Source organism: Dermacentor andersoni, chromosome 3 (assembly GCF_023375885.2).
Source record: "Dermacentor andersoni chromosome 3, qqDerAnde1_hic_scaffold, whole genome shotgun sequence".
In the NCBI taxonomy this organism is placed as follows: domain Eukaryota; kingdom Metazoa; phylum Arthropoda; class Arachnida; order Ixodida; family Ixodidae; genus Dermacentor; species Dermacentor andersoni.
This window is the reverse complement of record NC_092816.1, coordinates 91,412,677-91,431,923: the sequence shown is the minus strand read 5'-3', so window position 1 is coordinate 91,431,923 and position 19,247 is coordinate 91,412,677.

Sequence of the window (19,247 nt, the reverse complement as noted above, 5' to 3'; positions counted from 1 at the left end):
CTGATGCGAAGGCAAAAGGGAAAAAAGCGTTTTTGAATTTTTGAAGCCAAATTTACAGCGTATTCTGTCATAAGAGCTGTTTCCCATTGGCCTGCTGCCTTCGCTACCATCTCCAAAATCACGATTCACTCTTAGGAATACTAGTAGCGTAAGAACTATTTCGTCAATACGAAGCCTTGTCAGCGTGATTATTCACATTGCAAAGGCCGGCATTCACAAAAAAGCTGTTACATTTATTTGTGGATACGAATCCTTCTCTGCCCCTATATTCACTTTTGCGAGACCCTCATTCGCAAAACGTTATTACGCCTAAACTGTTAGTCAGATCATATTCAGTTCAAAACTGAGCTTCCGCATATGATTAGCGAATCCAATCACCCAACGGCCAAAAGCTCCAGAAATAAAGATCTCCCTCCCCGACCCTCATCAGAGAGAGAGGGAGAGAGAGAAATAATGTTTCATTTCCTGAAGCGGTAATCTGGGTAAGTACATGGCTACGCCAAGCTGGGAGCATTCGTTATTCCAGGAATGCTATGGCTTAGGTTGCCTCTTTCGCGCGGGTGGCGAGACTGCACTGGTCGTCCATGTCGTCTGAGGAAAGCCTGACTTTCTACATTTCGGCGGGGGTATAAATGTACGTTGATCCGCGGTGCTCTTCTTATGCTTCTATGGGGCGTCCTTGTTCGGAGCCACATTGTGGTGCATGTGAGGCGAGGTGTGTGGATGTGCCTCGCAGTGGGAACGTCTGGAGCATGCCTCAGAAGAAGAGATTAACGATGCAACCACGAAGTCTCAGCGGGAGAATGGGGGCATGTTTATTCTTAATAAGCGGTGATGTCACGACTGTATACCGCTTGTGGAATAGAGGACTGCTACCGTTGAGGTGCGCAGCTGAGATATGCACAACGGTATACTCTACTCCCTCCTCCTACCTGACCCGAACTTTCAAGCAAACTGCAAGGACAGCAGCCAATCGCTGGACTGAGGGGTACATGTTGCGCCAACTCCTTGAGCCTGCGCAAGCACCCGACATCACCTCCTGTACCTGGGCCTGTGTTAAGAAAAACCTCTTAGCGCTAAAGTTTTGTTCGTAGGAGAAAATTCCAGGCAACGCTGCTGCTGCGCACAATATTAGAATATTAGTGGAGGCAGCTGGCCAATGCTAAAGAGCACTTACGAGCTTTGTGGATTCTGCCCATGTAGAAATCATGATTTGTCCACCTTAGAGCGCTGACATTGCCTTGTGAAATTATTTATTTTTTTTCTACTATGACACACTGGGTGCTAAGTAAGGGGTTTCCAAGCCCCGAAGAAGACATCGATGCATATGTGAGCAAGGTTCTAACAGCTGGAACAAAGCAACAAAAAATAAAGGGTTAACGAAGCGTCGACGCTTAAGAAAGCAAGATCGGCGCACATGTTGATGTAATTGAGTCGACGTTTAAATGATGAATATATATATATATATATATAGCCCTCCTTCTTCATGTTCATTATTCACTCATATCGTATTTCAAGCGCAATTGCATCGAGCTTGCGTTCTTTAGCGTCGACACTTGGTTGATCTGTTCTTCAGCGTTTGACACTCCCACATGTGCCCCTCATCTCGTTTCTGTATTTTCTTGCTGTTTCACCCTACCCCTAAGCGTATGGCTCATTGGTCCGGAGACTCTACGGCTTATTCAATACACACCCACGAATTCAGACTCGGTCGACGCACTCGCGCCGCAGTGCCTCTCCGCTATTCGTGCTTCTCAGACCCAGTTCTCCGCCTTCTCGTATTGTTAGGATCGGCCTGTAGGGGTACTGCTCTGCAAAGCTATTTCAGCCCGCTGCACGTGCTTCGATCAACCCGCGGTGCTGGCGCCATTCGGAGAACCAGCGAGGACGACAGCGCTAACCCACCATGCGCCTCGTTGGAGAATCGGCGACCGTAGCAGGGCGGGCCACGTTTAGCGCCCAACCTATTGCTGGTTGATTTGCCGGGTCGTCATGGTCTCTCTGCAGCAAGAAGAGCTTTCCCTAACAAAAGGGGGCTTTGTGGTACGGGGGCCCCAGGATTCGTCACAGTCTGCTGACACTCGTGGCGACTACAGGAGAAAGGCAGCTCTGGAATTTAGAGGCGCAAGACAATGGGCAACCGGCAGTCGCGCCGCGGGGGTCAGCTCGGGGAACCGACGCGCCTTTCAAGACTCAAGATAATGGACAACCGGCGGGTCAACTTCGATGACTGGTCGAACGGTTCTCTCACCTAGGGAACTAGGGACCAATGGGGTGTTTATAAGCAGCTGTTGTCGACTGCTAGAGTGTGCTCTGTGATGGCACTCGTGAGCTGTGTGCTCGTTTGCTGTATGCTTCGTCTTGCGGGCTCCATTTGGGAGTCACGCTATAGACTGTGTAAATGTATGTCATGTTCTAATGTAAATAACATGTAAATAAACCCTGTACGCCTAAGTCCCGACGAAGAGTCAAGGTGCGCCATACAACTACGACCTTCAACTCTGACAACTGGATGCCAGCAGTGGGATCGTCCTCCAAACCCTAACAACTAGTTACCAGCGGTGGGATTGACCTCCCAATCCCGACAGTATACATGGATGAGTGGATGGATGCTATGTACGTCCCCTTTGAAACGGGCCGGTGCGCTGCGCCACCAAGGTATTGTTCTTATTTCCTCTATTGTCCTACCTATATTTAAAGAAAAAGAAACACGAGGATTCCTAGCAGATTATTTTCTCAACCACTGCTGGGAACTTTGTTTTTGTACGCCGCCTTTGTTTGTGGTCTCCCTACTTTTCTGCCACCAAACCTCCGATCGCCTCTTATAATCTCCATTTGCGGACACGTTTATTTTCTTCCCTGCCATTCCTGAATCCCAGGGCTTCAAGCACTTCAGTGGAGCCTAAACCGAGAGCTGGGTAGATATCTTCACCATCTAACAAAACATTTTCAATCGTTTCCCTTGATTTACCGTAGCAAGAACATGCTGCTTCTTCCTTAGTCTACCTCGCTTTTAACCTTATGAAGCATCCTGATCTCGTTTGGAAAGCTTCCCTTTGAGTTATCATAAATAGTTTTTTTTTTCCTGATTTTGTTGCGTCTTCTTAAGTAGTTACTCATAGCACGTTTCTTTTCCATTGCCGTCACCCATCATATTGTCTCAGCCTCTCTGACTTCCCGTTTACGTTCTTTGTTTCCATGTTGCTTACTATACCGGACGCATACTTGCTGGTAAGCGTCCTAGTTCTTTTCCTCCAGTTTGAGTCAGTGGGTTTCCTGTACAAATAGCTAAACAATCTCGCAACCCATTCACTTTCTTTCATATTCCTCAGTTATTATTCAAAATCAGTCTTACTCTGAGCAGCTCTCACTTCAAAATTTGTCCAGCCCACATCCCACTGACCGTTGGTTGCCATCGAGTCCGTGTTATATCCCTGACTTCAATCAAACAACCGAATTTGCAAATGTGAGCACTGAAGCCATTATACCGTTTAACATACCCCAGAACATCTCGTACCCATGGTATCTCCACAGCGTTTTGTTTCGAACTAGGGCCCTTCGCGCCATCTAGCGGGGGACGCGGCAGTAATGTTAGATGGCACTTGGGTTGGTATGGCAGGTTGACGTCGACACAAGCACTTATATACCACTTCGTTTACGAGTTATTTGTACTCCTTTTTGATTGCGTCTGTAGCCGCTGATTATTGCCGCACGTTCTCAACATCGAGATGTATAATTTCCTAAAAATTTTATGTTCTTCTTGCTTTCACATTTTCATGTCATGTATAAGTCATGCACCCCACCGCTTTTTTTTTCTTGAAGTGCTTAGAAGATAGGCAGCTTCTAGATAAGCCACTCGCGTCTAAAGTCAACTAAAAAGGCTTCGTCTTCAAAAGTGTCTTTTTTTTTACTTTACGAAGAATGCACAACTTACTTACACTTTCATGATGAGTATTTTGAGAAAATATAGTGATCCACAACTCTCCGAGCATCTTTATTTTTTATCGGCTTAGAACTTGCCTGTCGCCCATCGCATAGAAAGGTATTTTGGCCCACGCAGTGAACCCAGTGATCACGTTTCCTTCCTGTGTAATGAAGCAATAAATCACGACGTGATTCTAATAATATACAGTTGGCTCTTGAAAGTTTCATATTCAAGTTGGAATATTTGAATAAGGCAACACGTAGGTTTTACATAAAACGTGAGTAACACAATTACATATGATAAATTGTGCCATTTGAACGCCCTGAAACTACACAGTGTAATGGATTATGTGGGACGCTGTAGTGAAGGGCTATGGAAAAATTGCGTTTACCACTGCAATTTCGCAAAACAACGATGCTTCATAATTTGTGCAAGGGTTCCAAAGGAAAGAAATAACACAGTGGTGGCACATTTTCAAAATTCGAACGTACATGTCAATGATGACGACGAGTCGCAAACACGGCACGTATCCAAAATGGAGAATGTGACATTAATCAGGCGTTTGAGGAAACATGACGTTGACACCTCAAAAGCATTCACGACATTACTGCCAACAATGATATCGCAACATTAATGCCACAATTTTTAAATGTATTAACTATAGATGTGTCAAAGTGTAAAAAAATGTATGTGCGCGAATTATGCAAAGCCCGTCACGTAGTATAGGGCATATATATATTGTCACGTAGTGGTGACAGTGAATGAAGCAGAAAAACTGTGAATGACGAAACTAGCGTTTTATTGGGCTGACCTGTGCCCACAAAAGCAAGTTACACTAAAAGCACAACGATAGCGCGTAACTCAGTCGTCGGTCGTCGAAAATCGGATCTGCGGTCAAGCAGTCCGCTTTTATACATCAGTTATCGAAGGTTCCAGAATAATTGCTGGTGCTCTCGTGTCTTCCAGAAAGTTCTGCCCAATTGGCGTCGCGCATATAAGTACTCAGAATACACAAGGTCCAGTGACAACAGACATAAGATTCGAGAAAAATCAGATACATGGAGGCTCGACCTGCGCCGAGTAGTAACGCTTAGTATCGTAGACAGCACGTGTAGCAGATGTCATAGGTCTGTCATTAGTCTGGTGTGTCGCAAACACCATCGATACACACCCTAAGCAGTGTACCCCCGCACGATCTCTGGTTGTGCCACCGCTCAAGCCATAATTTGAGGATCATATCTGCAAACATGATGCTCAGTAGGGATGAAAATATGGTCCTCCAGTTCAATGGACGTGCCTATAAGAGAGGGAAAAAGGCTTGTTATGGCAAGCTTACCCACATTTCAATAATATCAAGAAGGTTCACTGCGGCCTGCATCTAAGCTTACTAAAAGGCATGAACTTATTTTCATTTATGAGGTTCGCCATGGAGTTCACTTTTTGACAGACTCGACTACTGCTGCAGTTTGCAATCTAGCATTTTAGATTCTTGAAGGCATGTAAAATTTGCAGTTAGACCGCAGTTATTAGTTTATTAGACCAACTCTTTGTTTTGTGTACGACAGACAACTGGTAGCACGGAATTAAAGCAACGTTTTATTTTGATACTTTATTTATCTACTAAAATATTAAAGCGATAGACACATTCTGATCTGTCATGCAGTATCAAGATGCACACATTACGCTTGTAATCCCAGAGGAAGGGTGGTTCATATGACATAACTTTGAAACGCCAACTCACATTAGCAAACGCACAGGCATGTCCAATACAATAGGCGTATGCAAAGCGCCCCTGCAATTGTAATTCCACACAGCAGCAGTTTTATTCGATGCCGATGCATAACCCGCTGCTTGACCATTCACCTAGTTCGTAGACATAAGCACCCTTTCTGATTCGCACCATGCTCGAAAACCGCAACAGGAGACATAAAATCAGGCATATAATCACACCATTTGAATACACGAGCAAAAACAGTTCAGTCTTAGGGCTAAACACCATGAGAGCGATTTAGTGCGCGACGGCGACGAGTGACGGCTTTCAGAGACAAAACGGACCGTGGCTTGAACAGATCGCTCGGTTCTGGAAATCTAGAAATCGTTGCTCGTCTCCCAGAAGTTCTATGAGCGACTAGCCAATAGCGAGTAGCCGGAACTGGATGTACATTGCTCAAATACTACCGATCGTCGCGCGGAACGAGCAAACGATTGAAATTTTATGCGTGCAAGGATAAGAACCTACTGCAACACCTTCGGAAATATATAATACTACCTTTTACAGCAAAATAAATCAATTTAAATTACTAAAGCAGACGTCACGCTAGTTTCGAGGCGTGTTTACAGCCCTCCTACCGGCAACAGCGGGGAGGCGTCAGTCAAAATCGTCGCTCGCACGGAATACGACTTGTAGGCGACGAGTGAACGTGACAGCCATCTATATCACATCGCTTGTAGCTGTCGCTCGCAAGATCGCTTATATGGGGTTTACACTTTATTCAGCATAAAACATGATTTCCTCATACGTTTTCAGTAAGTTCAAGATAACTGGCCCAATTGACCTCTTGCAGCATGCAGCCGAATGCCTGCGGCAAAGTTTCTCACTAACACTGGCGCGGCACGTAACTTAAGTGCTCGCAAATTACCCATCGGCGAGATACCTTCAAGCCACGGCTTATTTATAACGAAAGCATGCCACAGGCACAATGACGCCTTCTGTTATGTGCCTCCTTATTTCAACAGCGTTGATGGGCCGACGACGCCTCGTGTGAGGACTGTGGCGGCGAGGAGACTTTTCAACACCTTCTTTGTGACTGTCCTCGATATAATTTACAGAGACAATCACTCGCAACCGCGATAGCGCGCTTTGACCAAAGACCTCTCACAGAGGAACTTATTTTAAAATACCGCCATCATAAGCCTTCGCAGCAGAGGGCGACGAGTGCACTGTTGCGGTTTTTGAGGGCGACAGAATTGGACAGGCGGCTCTAGCCTGAACAGATGTTGACAGTGCTTCAAGTGTCACTGTGCTGTGCGATGACAGTATTCGGTGACAGTGACCGATTGTGATTGTGTGTCTATGCTCCTTCCTTTCCTTTTCTCTACTTTGTTACCACTTTACCTCCCCCTCCCCTCTCTCCCCAGCGTAGGGTAGCCAACCGGATCTTTTTCTCTGGTTAACCTCCCTGCCTTTCCCCTTTCCTCTCTCTCTCTCTCTTTACGCAGTAGACTGCCAAACTGAATAAATTCAAACAGCCAAAACGCACGCTAAGCACGCACCGCATAGGCTGGGAATCATGGGCTGGTGAACAAACCATATTAAGTGTCCTCCGGCCTCACGTCTTATTGAAGATACTATGGTTCTGGCAGAGTTTGCGATTTTCAAAGCTCTTACGGATTGCGGCAAGCGATAAAATCACATGCAGTTATTGCGACGACTGGCTTTTTCGATTGACATCGAGAGACACAGCGCGCTTGCCTAGTCCGCTGTCAATCGCATATACTAAGCGCCGCGACGACTTCCTGGCGATATCATGTCATATACGCAGAATGTGCACCTAATTCAAAATTCACTTACCGTGGAGGATTCGTTGTTATATCCAACGAATGACGAACGACTGTCGTATTTTCTCGGCGACGCGAGATGGCTGACACCGATCTCCCTTGGATGGCCTCCGTTGATGCTCGCTGCACGGATCACCTTTCTGCGGTGCTGTGCTGTACCGCGATGTTGAGCGCGCGCGCGGTGAAGCAACTCCAAGTGAAAAAGTAGAGCGCTCGCTCCGTGTTTCTTTGAACTGTGGCTGCCTGTTCTCTTAGAAGCATAACGGTGTGTCCTTTGCTCAGCGTGCGTGAGTGAGGCATTGCCATGTTCTGGGCCAGCCTCCTACAGTTGAAGCAGAAGATTACGTTACGTTTTGTTCTCTATTGCCGCAAGAGTAGAACGGGCATTCTACTCTCTCTCTCTGAAGGGCAGGGTGAAAAGCATATTTCACTCTCTCCTTGGTGACCGAGTGAATAATGCATTTCACTCCACTCGACCTTTTGCGAGGGTAAAGCAACGTTTTGCAGAGTAAATCAGTCGCTTCACTCCTGCGATACCGTTCCTAGTTTTAGAGTGTAGAAGAAACAAAAATTTAAGGGATTTGTTAGTCAGGGCGAGGACCCAGAAGCCAAATACGCCTAAGGGTTATCGACAGTGTGGGAAACCTCGTTGCCAGGTATGTCGTCAAATGAGAAGAACAGACACGGCTGAGGCATCGAACTCGTCCTTCGTATATAAAATTAACGAAAATCTTGACTGTGATTCCAGTAAGGTCATGTACAAAATTCGATGCGATGTGTGTACGCAGTAATATATCGGACAAACGAGACCCCTTCTCCCCTGCGGTTCAATAATCACCGCGTGCATGTGAAAAGTCGCCGAATATACCCTTCGCGAGTCGTGTTCGACTGACAGATTCCTCATTTGAATGCGTGAGCGTTGTGCTCTTGCAGTCTGGTTTTCAAGACCCGTGCACGCCAGTAAAGCGAATCTTTCTTCATCCATAAATTTGGAACGTACGCTAAAGGAATTAATAAGACTCCGGGGCCGCTGACGTGCCTCCGTGATATGTTATGAAAGTCCATAGGAAGCGCGAATACATGTTCTCTACTCAAAAATTTAGATGCTAGTCACTCCTTGCTCCTCCCTCCACGTCCTCCTCAAGGGGGTGAGCAGAAAACTAATAAATCCTGTTTCCTCCACCCTGCTACTCAAGTAGTCATTTGAGTAACCTATTGGCCCTTCTGGCAATCCGCACGAGCTGACGTGATGTCAGTTGTCGGTTAAACGTTCAAAAACTGGACCACAAAGTGGCTCCTTAACTCGGCTCCCTAAACCTAAGCCAAGGGGCGTACTTGCTTTGCAGATCCCACGTATATATTATTTTTGGAATTATATATATTTTTCGCACCTTAGCTGGACCACAGAGTTGGCAGAACGGGCCGTGCCTTGTGTATGCGCACTGTGACACTGTGTGACTTTCCACAAGTTGCCCCTCTTCTGTCTTCCTCCTGTGCCCCTTCTCTATTGTGCCCCCCGCCGCCCGATTCAACTTGCCATCCCTCCCGCTACAACGGCGACACGCGCTCTGGTGTTGCGCAGCGACCGTTTTCTCCCTCCTTGCCAAGTGTCATTGGGAACCGAGCCTGCCGCTACTCTCCACCCCCTTCCACTCCCCGACTGTGTGTTCTTTCTTTCTTTCTTTTCTTTTTTTCACTGACCTCCTTGCCCTACATACATGGGACTCCGCCTTCCTCTTGCCCTGCCAATAAAGCAGCTGTAAATCTGCCGAAGTGCCGGGGGAAAGTCAATCACTGTCAGAACTGTCCCTTTCGGTTTAATGTATCTGAGGACAACCGGGCGCCCAGTCTGATGTCTTCACTATCAGCGCCGAACAGCCATTTTCTTGTAAACCCTGAAGAAGACCAGTCCAGCGCATGAAACTGTTGAAATTCAATTCTTGTTCTGTTTACCTTGTAGCACCGATATATATATATATATATATATATATATTGTAAAATAGTACACATTTAAAAGATATGTGCCCAAGACAGCTTTTCACCAGGTGTCTGTCCAGTTATTTGTTCGGGTAAGTAAAGCTGCATTGATTGATTGATTGATTGATTGATTGATTGATTGATTGATTGATTGATTGATTGATTGATTGATTGATTGATTGATTGATTGGATAGTAGGAGGTGACTTGTCTAAGGGAAATATACCTTGTTGCCGTAACGTTGGCACCAGCTTGATACCATTTTACTCTCTGGACCTGCTACTTACTGGTATATGTTCAGTAATACGGATTGGGACAGTATCCCAGTATATTTCATGTATACCACAAGGATGCTCTGGTCATTAGGCAGGCCAAATAAAGCAGTGCGGGTTTTGTTCTGATGAACTCTCATTGAGCATGCAACAGAGAAAAACACGCTGTTGAAGTTGCGACGACGTGTACAGGCTAGCTGCAAAATCCAATTAGCTTCTCCTTACATCTTTTACTTGCCTTGGCAAAATGCTACAAAGAATGCCAGAATAACTTTTTGCCGAAAGCACTTTGTTGTGAACATTATAGCGGCTTTCTGAGGCTCTGGTCACGGCTCCAGCTTATTCAGAAAATTAAAATAATTTGATGCTGAGTACACATTCGTGTTGCTGGAAAGTTTATTCGAATATATCCAGAAGCACACGAAAGCAGTGTTATTGCTTCACGGTGCAGATACCCCTTGCACCTCTTCCATCGCTGGCTTGTGTGTTCAAAGTACAAGTGCAGCCGCCAGGGCATGGGCCATCTCCTGAACTTTCTTCATAGTTGCACTGCGTGAAAAAAAGTACAAAGTTTAAAGAAGGCTATTACAAAGACATTTTGAATGTCTTCTTTAAGATAGTGTGTATACTCCAGGCTCGCAACTATAGCAAGGTGTGAGACCGGGCTGGTTGGTGTTCGATAAAGATAGGTACAACATGACCGACAGAAAAAGACGAAAAAGTAACGACGAGGACGTAATCCGCTTAGGTGGATATATATGTGCGTTCTTTGCAGTAAAGTTTAGTTTGTGTTCAGCGCTTCTCCTTGTTGTTCCTTTTTTCATCATTGTCGGTCGCGCTGTGCATCACGCGGTTGTAGCAACTTGCCATATGAATATAGCTAAATGAATCGACTCAAATTGCCAACATGACACACAAGTATGCCAGGCTTCTTTAACTATTATTACTATGTTTTAATACACATCTACCAATACCTGTAGGAGAGAGAGATGTAAAGGCAATAAAGATTTACCAAGTTACGCTTGGTTTTCTGGCCTACAGCTAGAGGAGGGATGATTGAAAATGGCAACAGAAAAAAATGGGCACATTTGCCTGAAGATCAAACCATTGAAAGCGATGGGAAATTTAGCTTCGCACTGAATCTTTACAGGCGGTGTTCCAAGAATACATAGTTTGCACGTGAGACCGCATGCGTCGTCTGTTGTTATGGTCCATCATTGCTGGGCGCTTCACTCGCATTGCGCTGCAATCGCCGTTCACTCCAATGCCTTGACGCCGCGCGCCTATGGTCCTAGCATGCGTTCGATGACGAAGATAAGAAGCCCTGAATTTCGCCTTTCGTACAAAGAGGGTCTCGTTGGGCCAAGGCACGCTCGCTATGAAACAAAAGTCGATATGTGCGATGGCATGTACGTGTACAAACTTTGCACCGGTGGGGATGAGGCGTCAGACCACGAGCTGCTGTCCAGACCCGAGATACGTGCATATGAGTATGATTACCTGATAGAGCGTCCGATCTACGTACTTTATAAGAAAACTAAGGCCTTCCGGTCACTGTTGGGCAGTAATTATTTTGAGTGACAGACACTTCAGCTAGGCACCTGCCTGAAAGGTCTTAACGGCGTCCTCAGCGCATAATAATGAAAACGAGTTACTTCGCATGCGGCAGTGAAAACATTGTTGTCTTATTATGCTTTGAGGTGTGCGCGCGTGTGTGTTTGTGTGTATGTATGCATACATGCGTGCGTGTGCGTGCATGTGCGTGTGTGTGCGTGTGTACGCGTTTTAGTTTAACAACGTAATGTGTTTAGACAAGCAGAAAATTGGGCGCACTGGTTCTGGTTCGTGGTCAGAGGCAACAGAAAGGAGTCGTGATGAAGGTCAGAAAAAGGCGTTTCCTGGTTTTCGGGCTATCCACCGGCACCGACTTTTTTCCGACAGCACTGTGCGTTTGCGTTGCCCTGTTATCAGGTTTGGTAAATGGTGCAGGCCTGGTTCTGCGTACTCTCACTTGTTGACAGCTGGTCTTCTTGTGCGGCAATTGCAAATTACGAAGATAGCCACGGTCACGACGCGAGTATCCTCAGATCAACAACACCAAAGCAGCGGTAAAGCTCACTTAGCGACGCGAGCAGCCAGTTACTGTTATATATGCCTCGCTTTCCTTCTGGACAAAGAGTACTACATCGGCGAGCATGCAACTTCAGAATACCATCCTCAGTTCATCATCTTTCCGCCGCCAAAGAGCCGCCAAAGAGCTGGCGACGAAGCCAGCGTCACCTCAATTGACAACACTTATATGACGCTTGTTTGTGTGTTTGACGACCCAGAGCTGAGCAACGAAACTAGTTCTCGGACCCCAAGTTTCACTCTGTCATCGGCCATGTTGCCTATCTAGACAGCAAGAACCTTCATGTGCGTCCCGCGATGCTATCGCTTCATCAGCGCCTGCTTGGACGTCAAGGTCCCCAGCGCTGCCTATTGACGGGCAAACAAGGAAGCTCCCTTCGAAGTAACAGCCACCGCCGCATTCTTTGGAAGGGGTAGCAATCGTCAAAGCGACATTCCTCAAGTCGCTACAAGGTGGCCGATGTGGAAAGTCCACTAACTGCTGCAAAGAGTCAACGTCGACGACTTCCGTGTGGACAGCGTCGATCTGTGTTTCACTTGCGATTGCGTCTTCATTGCGTCATAGGTGGGTTCGAAAGTGGGACATCAGGAGTAGAGTCCGGGGGGATGTTGCGGCACCATGGGTGGGTTGTTGCGACTAGTTCCACCATTCCGATTGGCCGCGACAAGGATATAAAATTTAATCCTGTAACGATCTAGGAAAAATCACCTGCTTAAAATTTGGTGCTGTGTGTAGGGGCGTTGAGGCATGTAAACACTCCGTCATGTGTGTGCTCCGATGATCAATGAGCCTTTGTACTTGTGAACCTCAAAATGTGCGAATTTGTACATAAAGTTTCATTTCTTCGTCCCTCTGACATCGTTCTAGACCTTTCTTTCTTCCGGCACCTAGCACGCCACCAGCGATGGAACCTTCGTGGCTGCTCGGCGCCCCCAATTTCGCAACAATACCTAACAAAGGCACATACGCTGCGGAACGGACAGGCAGTGACGCGGGTTTAGACTATGTATCAGTAAGGGATACGTAGTCGTGCGTGTTATTTATATTCTGGGGCTTTACATGCAAGACCCACACCCTGGTCTTGAGGCGCGTCCTCAGTGGGGGACTCCGAACTAATTTTGACAACCTAAAGTTCTTCAACGTGCAACAAAGTACACAAGCGCTTTTTCATTGTGCCCCCGTTTAAGTGTGGCTTCGACGGCCGGAGTCTAATCAGCGCCCTCGACCTCCGCATCGCAGCGCTTACTATTAAACGACCGCGGCTGGCCACGCGTGCAATTTTTGATCGTTTTAGACGATTAGAACAGCTATGCAGCTAGGGCAATCTCATTCGTGAATGTTAACTTTGCATTTATCCATCTATAGTTTATCTCCAGAAGATACATTTTAAATGGTAATGCAGAGGAATGCTAGGATGTTTGGCGTATATGCAGGCATTAGCAAATGAAGCAAAAAAATATTAGGAGAAACTGTGCGAGCGCTTGAAATATGTGTTGGAACAGCACATAGGACTACAAGAAAGCAAATACTAGACAAAGTCAGTTTTGTTACCAAGTATGTTAAACGAGGCAAATCTAATCGCGAAGGACAGCCATAAATACAGCCAGAAAATACAGGTAATGCCCATAGACACTCTTTCACTAAATCATTGTTTGTCCAGAGACAAGCTTGTCATTTTTTTTTCATTGTTATTTCATGTCATGCATAGCGATGCCTTCAAGTCAATGCGAATCTACAAACAGATGTGTCCACTAGCTGTCAGACACATCAAAGCCACAAATACAAAACCTGTCGCGGTAGCCAAAGGCATCTTTGCTAAGTAAAAAGTGGGATATTTGTAAGCAAGATTAAGCAATACTTGAGAGAGGATTAGTTGCTTTTCTCTTTTCTCCTTTGGGCTTCAAGTTTATTCGTTGTGAACACTCGTCTCTCACAAACATACGCTGCAAACGAGCAGCAAGGTGGTTGTCTTTTAATTAATAAAGGAAGGCGCTCGGGCCTACTCACTTGGAGACGCAGAATCACTTCGATACGGGAATTCATCGAGGGCATAAAACCACAGGTGAACCAGACGACATTCTCCCAGTAGCCACAGGCATTGCGCAAATAAAACAGGACACTTCGTTATCCCGTGCTTTCTCACACTAACGAAGAGAAGCACGCGGCCGACTACCCACACTGCCCTGTCACTGCAAACGTACCCAAACCAGAACACAGCCAACCCTTAGCTTGAGTACGATAAGAAGGTTCTATAGCGCGACGGGGCAAGCCTTGACGACGAAGACGGTGATGAAAGGAATCATTTGAAACGCGCTGGTCGCGATGCGGCACTAGAAGGTAGGGACGGATCAGCAGACGAGCGTCGTCAGCTTACACGAAATTCTCGGGAAGTCGCAGTCTTATGTGAACACAAGTCCAAACCGGTCTACCATCCGATTCATTTCGGGCAGTACGCACGTGCGCAGGTATCTACCGGTTAACAAAGGTTGCCGCAAGATATGTTACTTTGCTGGCGCACTCATAATGCTCTGCATACATTGGATCATCAGCGTCACTGACAGCAGCAGCAGCTGTAGCAGCCAGCAGGAGTAATTCAAAAATGGGGGGACATATGCGAAGAAACCTTCAACTTAATTAATTTCAGGAAAATCCAATAAGTCGTGTCCATTAGGCTACAGAACGTTAAGCCCCGTAGTTATAAGCTGTCTTTTCGTTATACAAGGACAATAATTACGCACTGTGGTACTAGTAAAATATGACTCGGGATCACATAAGCTGAGGCACATTGTGGCAAAAACAGAGGATCCAAGTACGAAAATAGCACATGTTGACGTAAGACAGATCTCTTAAAAATTCGCCAGATCCCATCTCATGACATCTGTCGACGATAACGCGTTTAGTGTTGAATTAATAGGCGACGCAACGTATTGCCACTGTCGAAACGAGTTATCTGTAAGACGTGTAGTGTAGCATGCAAGGGCATTTGCGCCGCAGCCGGATAAAGCGACGGGTTGCTGCACTTGAGTAACCCTTGTGACGTGGGTTCGATTCCGCTCTGCGTAAGAGAAATTGAAGACACCGTTTTTTTGTGTGTGTCATTGCAAACCGGCACAATTCCAGTGGCGCAGGCCAACTTACTCAAGTTGACATCAGAGACGTTCATTTCATAGCGGCACACACCAACTGGCACATACTCAGTGACTCAAATTGGCATCAAAGAGGTTACTTGAGCACCAGTACAGAACGAGTGGCACATACCCAGTGCGACGGAAGAAACATGTATTTGAGAAGAAGAATCTGCTAGGCTGTGACAGCGCGTGCGGGCGGCCCGATAAGTCACAGTCGGGCAAGGAGGAAATGATGGCAACACGCCCACCGCGTCATCTGTGGTGCTGTGGTGGAAATTGCGTATGCATGTTCTACCACGGACACGACGCAAACAGTCGCGATATCGTCTCATATATTGCCTCTTCGGAGGGCACGCCGTGCGCGTTCTGCCTTCTCGGCGAGCGTGCTCACGACAGAGGGCGCGTCGGCGCCGTGCACGACGCCGGCACTTTATTGGGACGCCCGAACGAGCGCTGTTTCGCCTCCTGAATAATTCTTGCTCCATGCCCAGCGCCGCAAGTCGGCGTCAAAGAGCTTCTTCCAACAGCGGTACCTACCCAGTCCCGCGTCTACAGCGGCTCATGTCGACGTAAAAGAGGTTCTGAAGAGCGGCACATATGTACACATTACCACACACTCAGTTCCCCAAGTTGGTGCGACGGTGCACTACCCATTCGCCCGTGGACTACCCATGAACCCAGGTAGGCGCGAAAATGGTTACGTGCATACATACGTACATACATACATACATACATACATACATACATACATACATACATACATACATACATACATACATACATACATAGCCCTCGGAAGGTATCCTAAATACCATATGAATGCTAACGCATTAAAAATATTTTCGGTGTTCTAATTTCTTGGTCGTAATTTTGCTGAAACTTTTACGTGTAACTTTGCACCGACTGGACTTAAGACCATTCACCGAGTCAAAGCTACTCGGACTGTGGCCACACCCGTCACTGGCACGAAAAGCGAATCGTGCATTAGGGCAATACTTGAGGTGCACCGGTTTAAGAGACCGTTTATAGTGTCCCTGTGCATAGTGCCCCGCCCACACGCACTCAGTGCTCACTCTCTCCTTTTTTTCTCTTTCTATTCCCCTTTCCCCCACCCCCAGTGTAGGGTAGCAAACCGGATGCTCTTGTGGTTGACCTCCCTGCCTTTCCTGTCCTTGCTTTCTCTCTCTCCCTCTCTTACGTGTAATGCACAAGAAGCAGCATATAAAGTGTATAGACAACGTGACTTATGTTGCCTGGACACCCCCCATGCTGTTGTATCTTTCTTAATGGCTTCTTCGTAACACGGCCTGTACATGTGGTCGGGTTGGGGTCGTCAGTTTCACATATAAAGTCAGAACAGGTCCTCACCGGTTGTCCGCAAGTTTCAGATCCGCCCTTTTCTGTTGGGTCTAGTGATCTTGCTCCGGGAGTTACTGTAACGGTTTGATTTCCTCCAGGACGACTTCCACCGCCATCTATAGCGTCTCTATATGCAAGAGCACAGCATGCGTGATCATCATGGCGAACTTTCATACACTCAATTGTGAAGTACCAGAGATATACTCTATGAGCCCTTCCCGACACATTTATGCGATAATAATTCATTTGTAAGAATATCTCACGTTGCAGGCCGTAAATACTGGTACGGGTTTGAAGGATACATTGGTGGCTCATAGCTCCGCATTTATGACCGAAGCTGAGTATAGTATACAGATGACACGTTGCGCTCGTGCTTGAAGAAAAAAATTGTAGCTCATAACCAACACCAATTGCCCAATACAAATACATGTAATGCGTAGAAATTCCCTCATAAGAACACCACTTGACCGATTTCAAAGAAATTTGTGGCATCTGATGGAGAAATTTAAATTCTAGTGACAGATGCTTCTAGGAAACATCCACATATTCTAGGAAATACCACACATCCCCAATTCTGCATCGAAAACAGCAACTGAAGAGCGCAAATCTTATTTAGGAGTTTAAAACACTATTTGCGGACATTTTGGAAAGGCCCAACTCGCAACTTATGGATATATCTCAGAAGGGTGTGTAGTATATATATTTTGTCCGCTTTATATGTCTCAATATATGCAGCTTACAAAATTTAGATGATTCGTTATCATGAGGTACGGAGCTTTAAACATGATGCTTCAACCTTCTTAAATTTCACGATTTACTGCGCTGTTTTATAAACATTGCCGAGATAAATAAAATAAAATACTTCCTACAGTCGGTAATGAGGATTAACTGATGGGCGACTGACTGAATACTTGTCTTAAATCACGGTATACTTTAAGGTGGAAAATATCTGTTCTGTTCTTCAGCTTGTAATAGAGATGCGTGAGCCGCTGCATTATGTGTATGCAATGGAGAAAACAAAAATCACTCTCCACTGACTATACACAAACTGAATGTAATCTTTCATTTTATTTTTGCATGGAGAAATATCAACGCACTTTCGAAGCAAAAGAATGTGTTCGCGTTTGTGGACGTTGCCCTTCAGACTAGTTTCAAATAATAATTTTTATTTGTTAATTTACATTGTTACCACATCTCCATTTAGGCATTACAATAGGGGGTTACATGCAGCAAAGTGAAACAAACTAGATCACTACGTCATAAATACATGGTGGAGAGAAAAAAACGCAAAAGACGAGCAAGTATAATACATGTAGAATAGTAATGCGCATTTACGGCGTAAAATATCAAGGAGGCGCTTAAGTCCTTTGGTGGAGCGAAACTGGCATCATGCAAAATAATACGAGGAGGCGATTCAAATATATGGTTATTGGTACACATATTACCAAAAAAAAAAACAACGTCAGTCGCCGCCGAAGCAAGATATAAGACAACTTTAAATAGCAGCTGCAGAAACTTCGGCATCAACTATGCTAACAACTGCAGGCAGTGGATTCCGCTCAGAAACCGTCTTGGGGAAAACAATGCCTTTGAAAAGGAGTGTTCCGCAATTGTATTCTCTGTCCTGTAGCTCGTTATCTGTTCGTCCGGATATATAAGGCGGCTAGGAACCGTATTTATTGCCTACTACTTCGGTTTCGGTATGAACTGTGTTATCAATAAAGAATCGCGGGTTGGCCTTAAAGGCGAAGCATCGATTGCGTTAGCGACTTAGTAGACGGCTATGCGAAGTAAGGATACTAGCTTTACCGGCCGTATAATGTTGTAACTATAGACATACTAACTGAATTACCAATCATGGTATGTCGTGCGCATAAGCAAACATGAATACCGCGGAACCATGTAGTTAGTAAGTGCGGTAGCAGCTGCGAGCGAATAGACCTCAGTGCTGGCGCTCGCATCAGCACGAACGAATCCGCGAAAACATAGCGTGCCGCGGACTCTGTACATGTCGCAGGTGGCTTTCGAGATACAGTGACTCGGGCGGGCGCGCGTCGGAGCACGGGCCGCGCGGAGGAGAAGGCGTCCCCCATCCCTACCCTCCCCCTGAGCCTTGCGCGTGACGCAAGGTGGCGCGCTTCCTCCCCGCTTTCCTCCCATTCGTGCGCGAGATTGAGCCTCGATTACTTGCTCATCCTCGCAAGCTTTCTCTCGCACATACAGCATACGGCGCGCGACGACGATTTTATCGCCTTGGACTTTATACGGAACCTGACGGTGATGGCAGAAATGCGCTTGGAGTGTCCCAATAATTGCTATGACGATAAAAGCCAGGCTTAAAGTATTTCTTGTTTTCTCCAGGAGCTCCCATCGTAATGTTTGCTTTTCAACGGTAATTACTAATATTTATTGTATATTTACCGACTACATACCATGTTGCTATTTTCGGGACTCTCAAATTAGTCCAGGTCATCGCCCATGTGTGGGACTCATAAAGAGCAAGTATACTGTAAAACGGGCCTTACTTAGCTTTTGTACAAGAGATCTCGGGCTTTCTGAGGGAATAACTGCATGTTTTCACGCAGATACAGAAACACTTTGCTTGTATTCTCTTTAATGAAATCTACGTGCCTGTATTCACTTATGTTCCAGAGTGCTTCACTCAATTCTTCTTATGTCTCAGGACTTAGGAAGTGCATTCGTAGCGGTAGCGTCGATATGAAATGGAACGAGGAATGTGGCTGTACAGGGACGGTCCTTCTTCATCCATTGTTACAGGGCAACAATAATTAAAGATCCTGAACTTCAGGCAATCCACCGCCCGGCCAAAATATCACTAAAATGAAGCTGCTGCAATAACTGGTTCTTTATGGGTTGTTTAGGTTGTACTAATAGTGA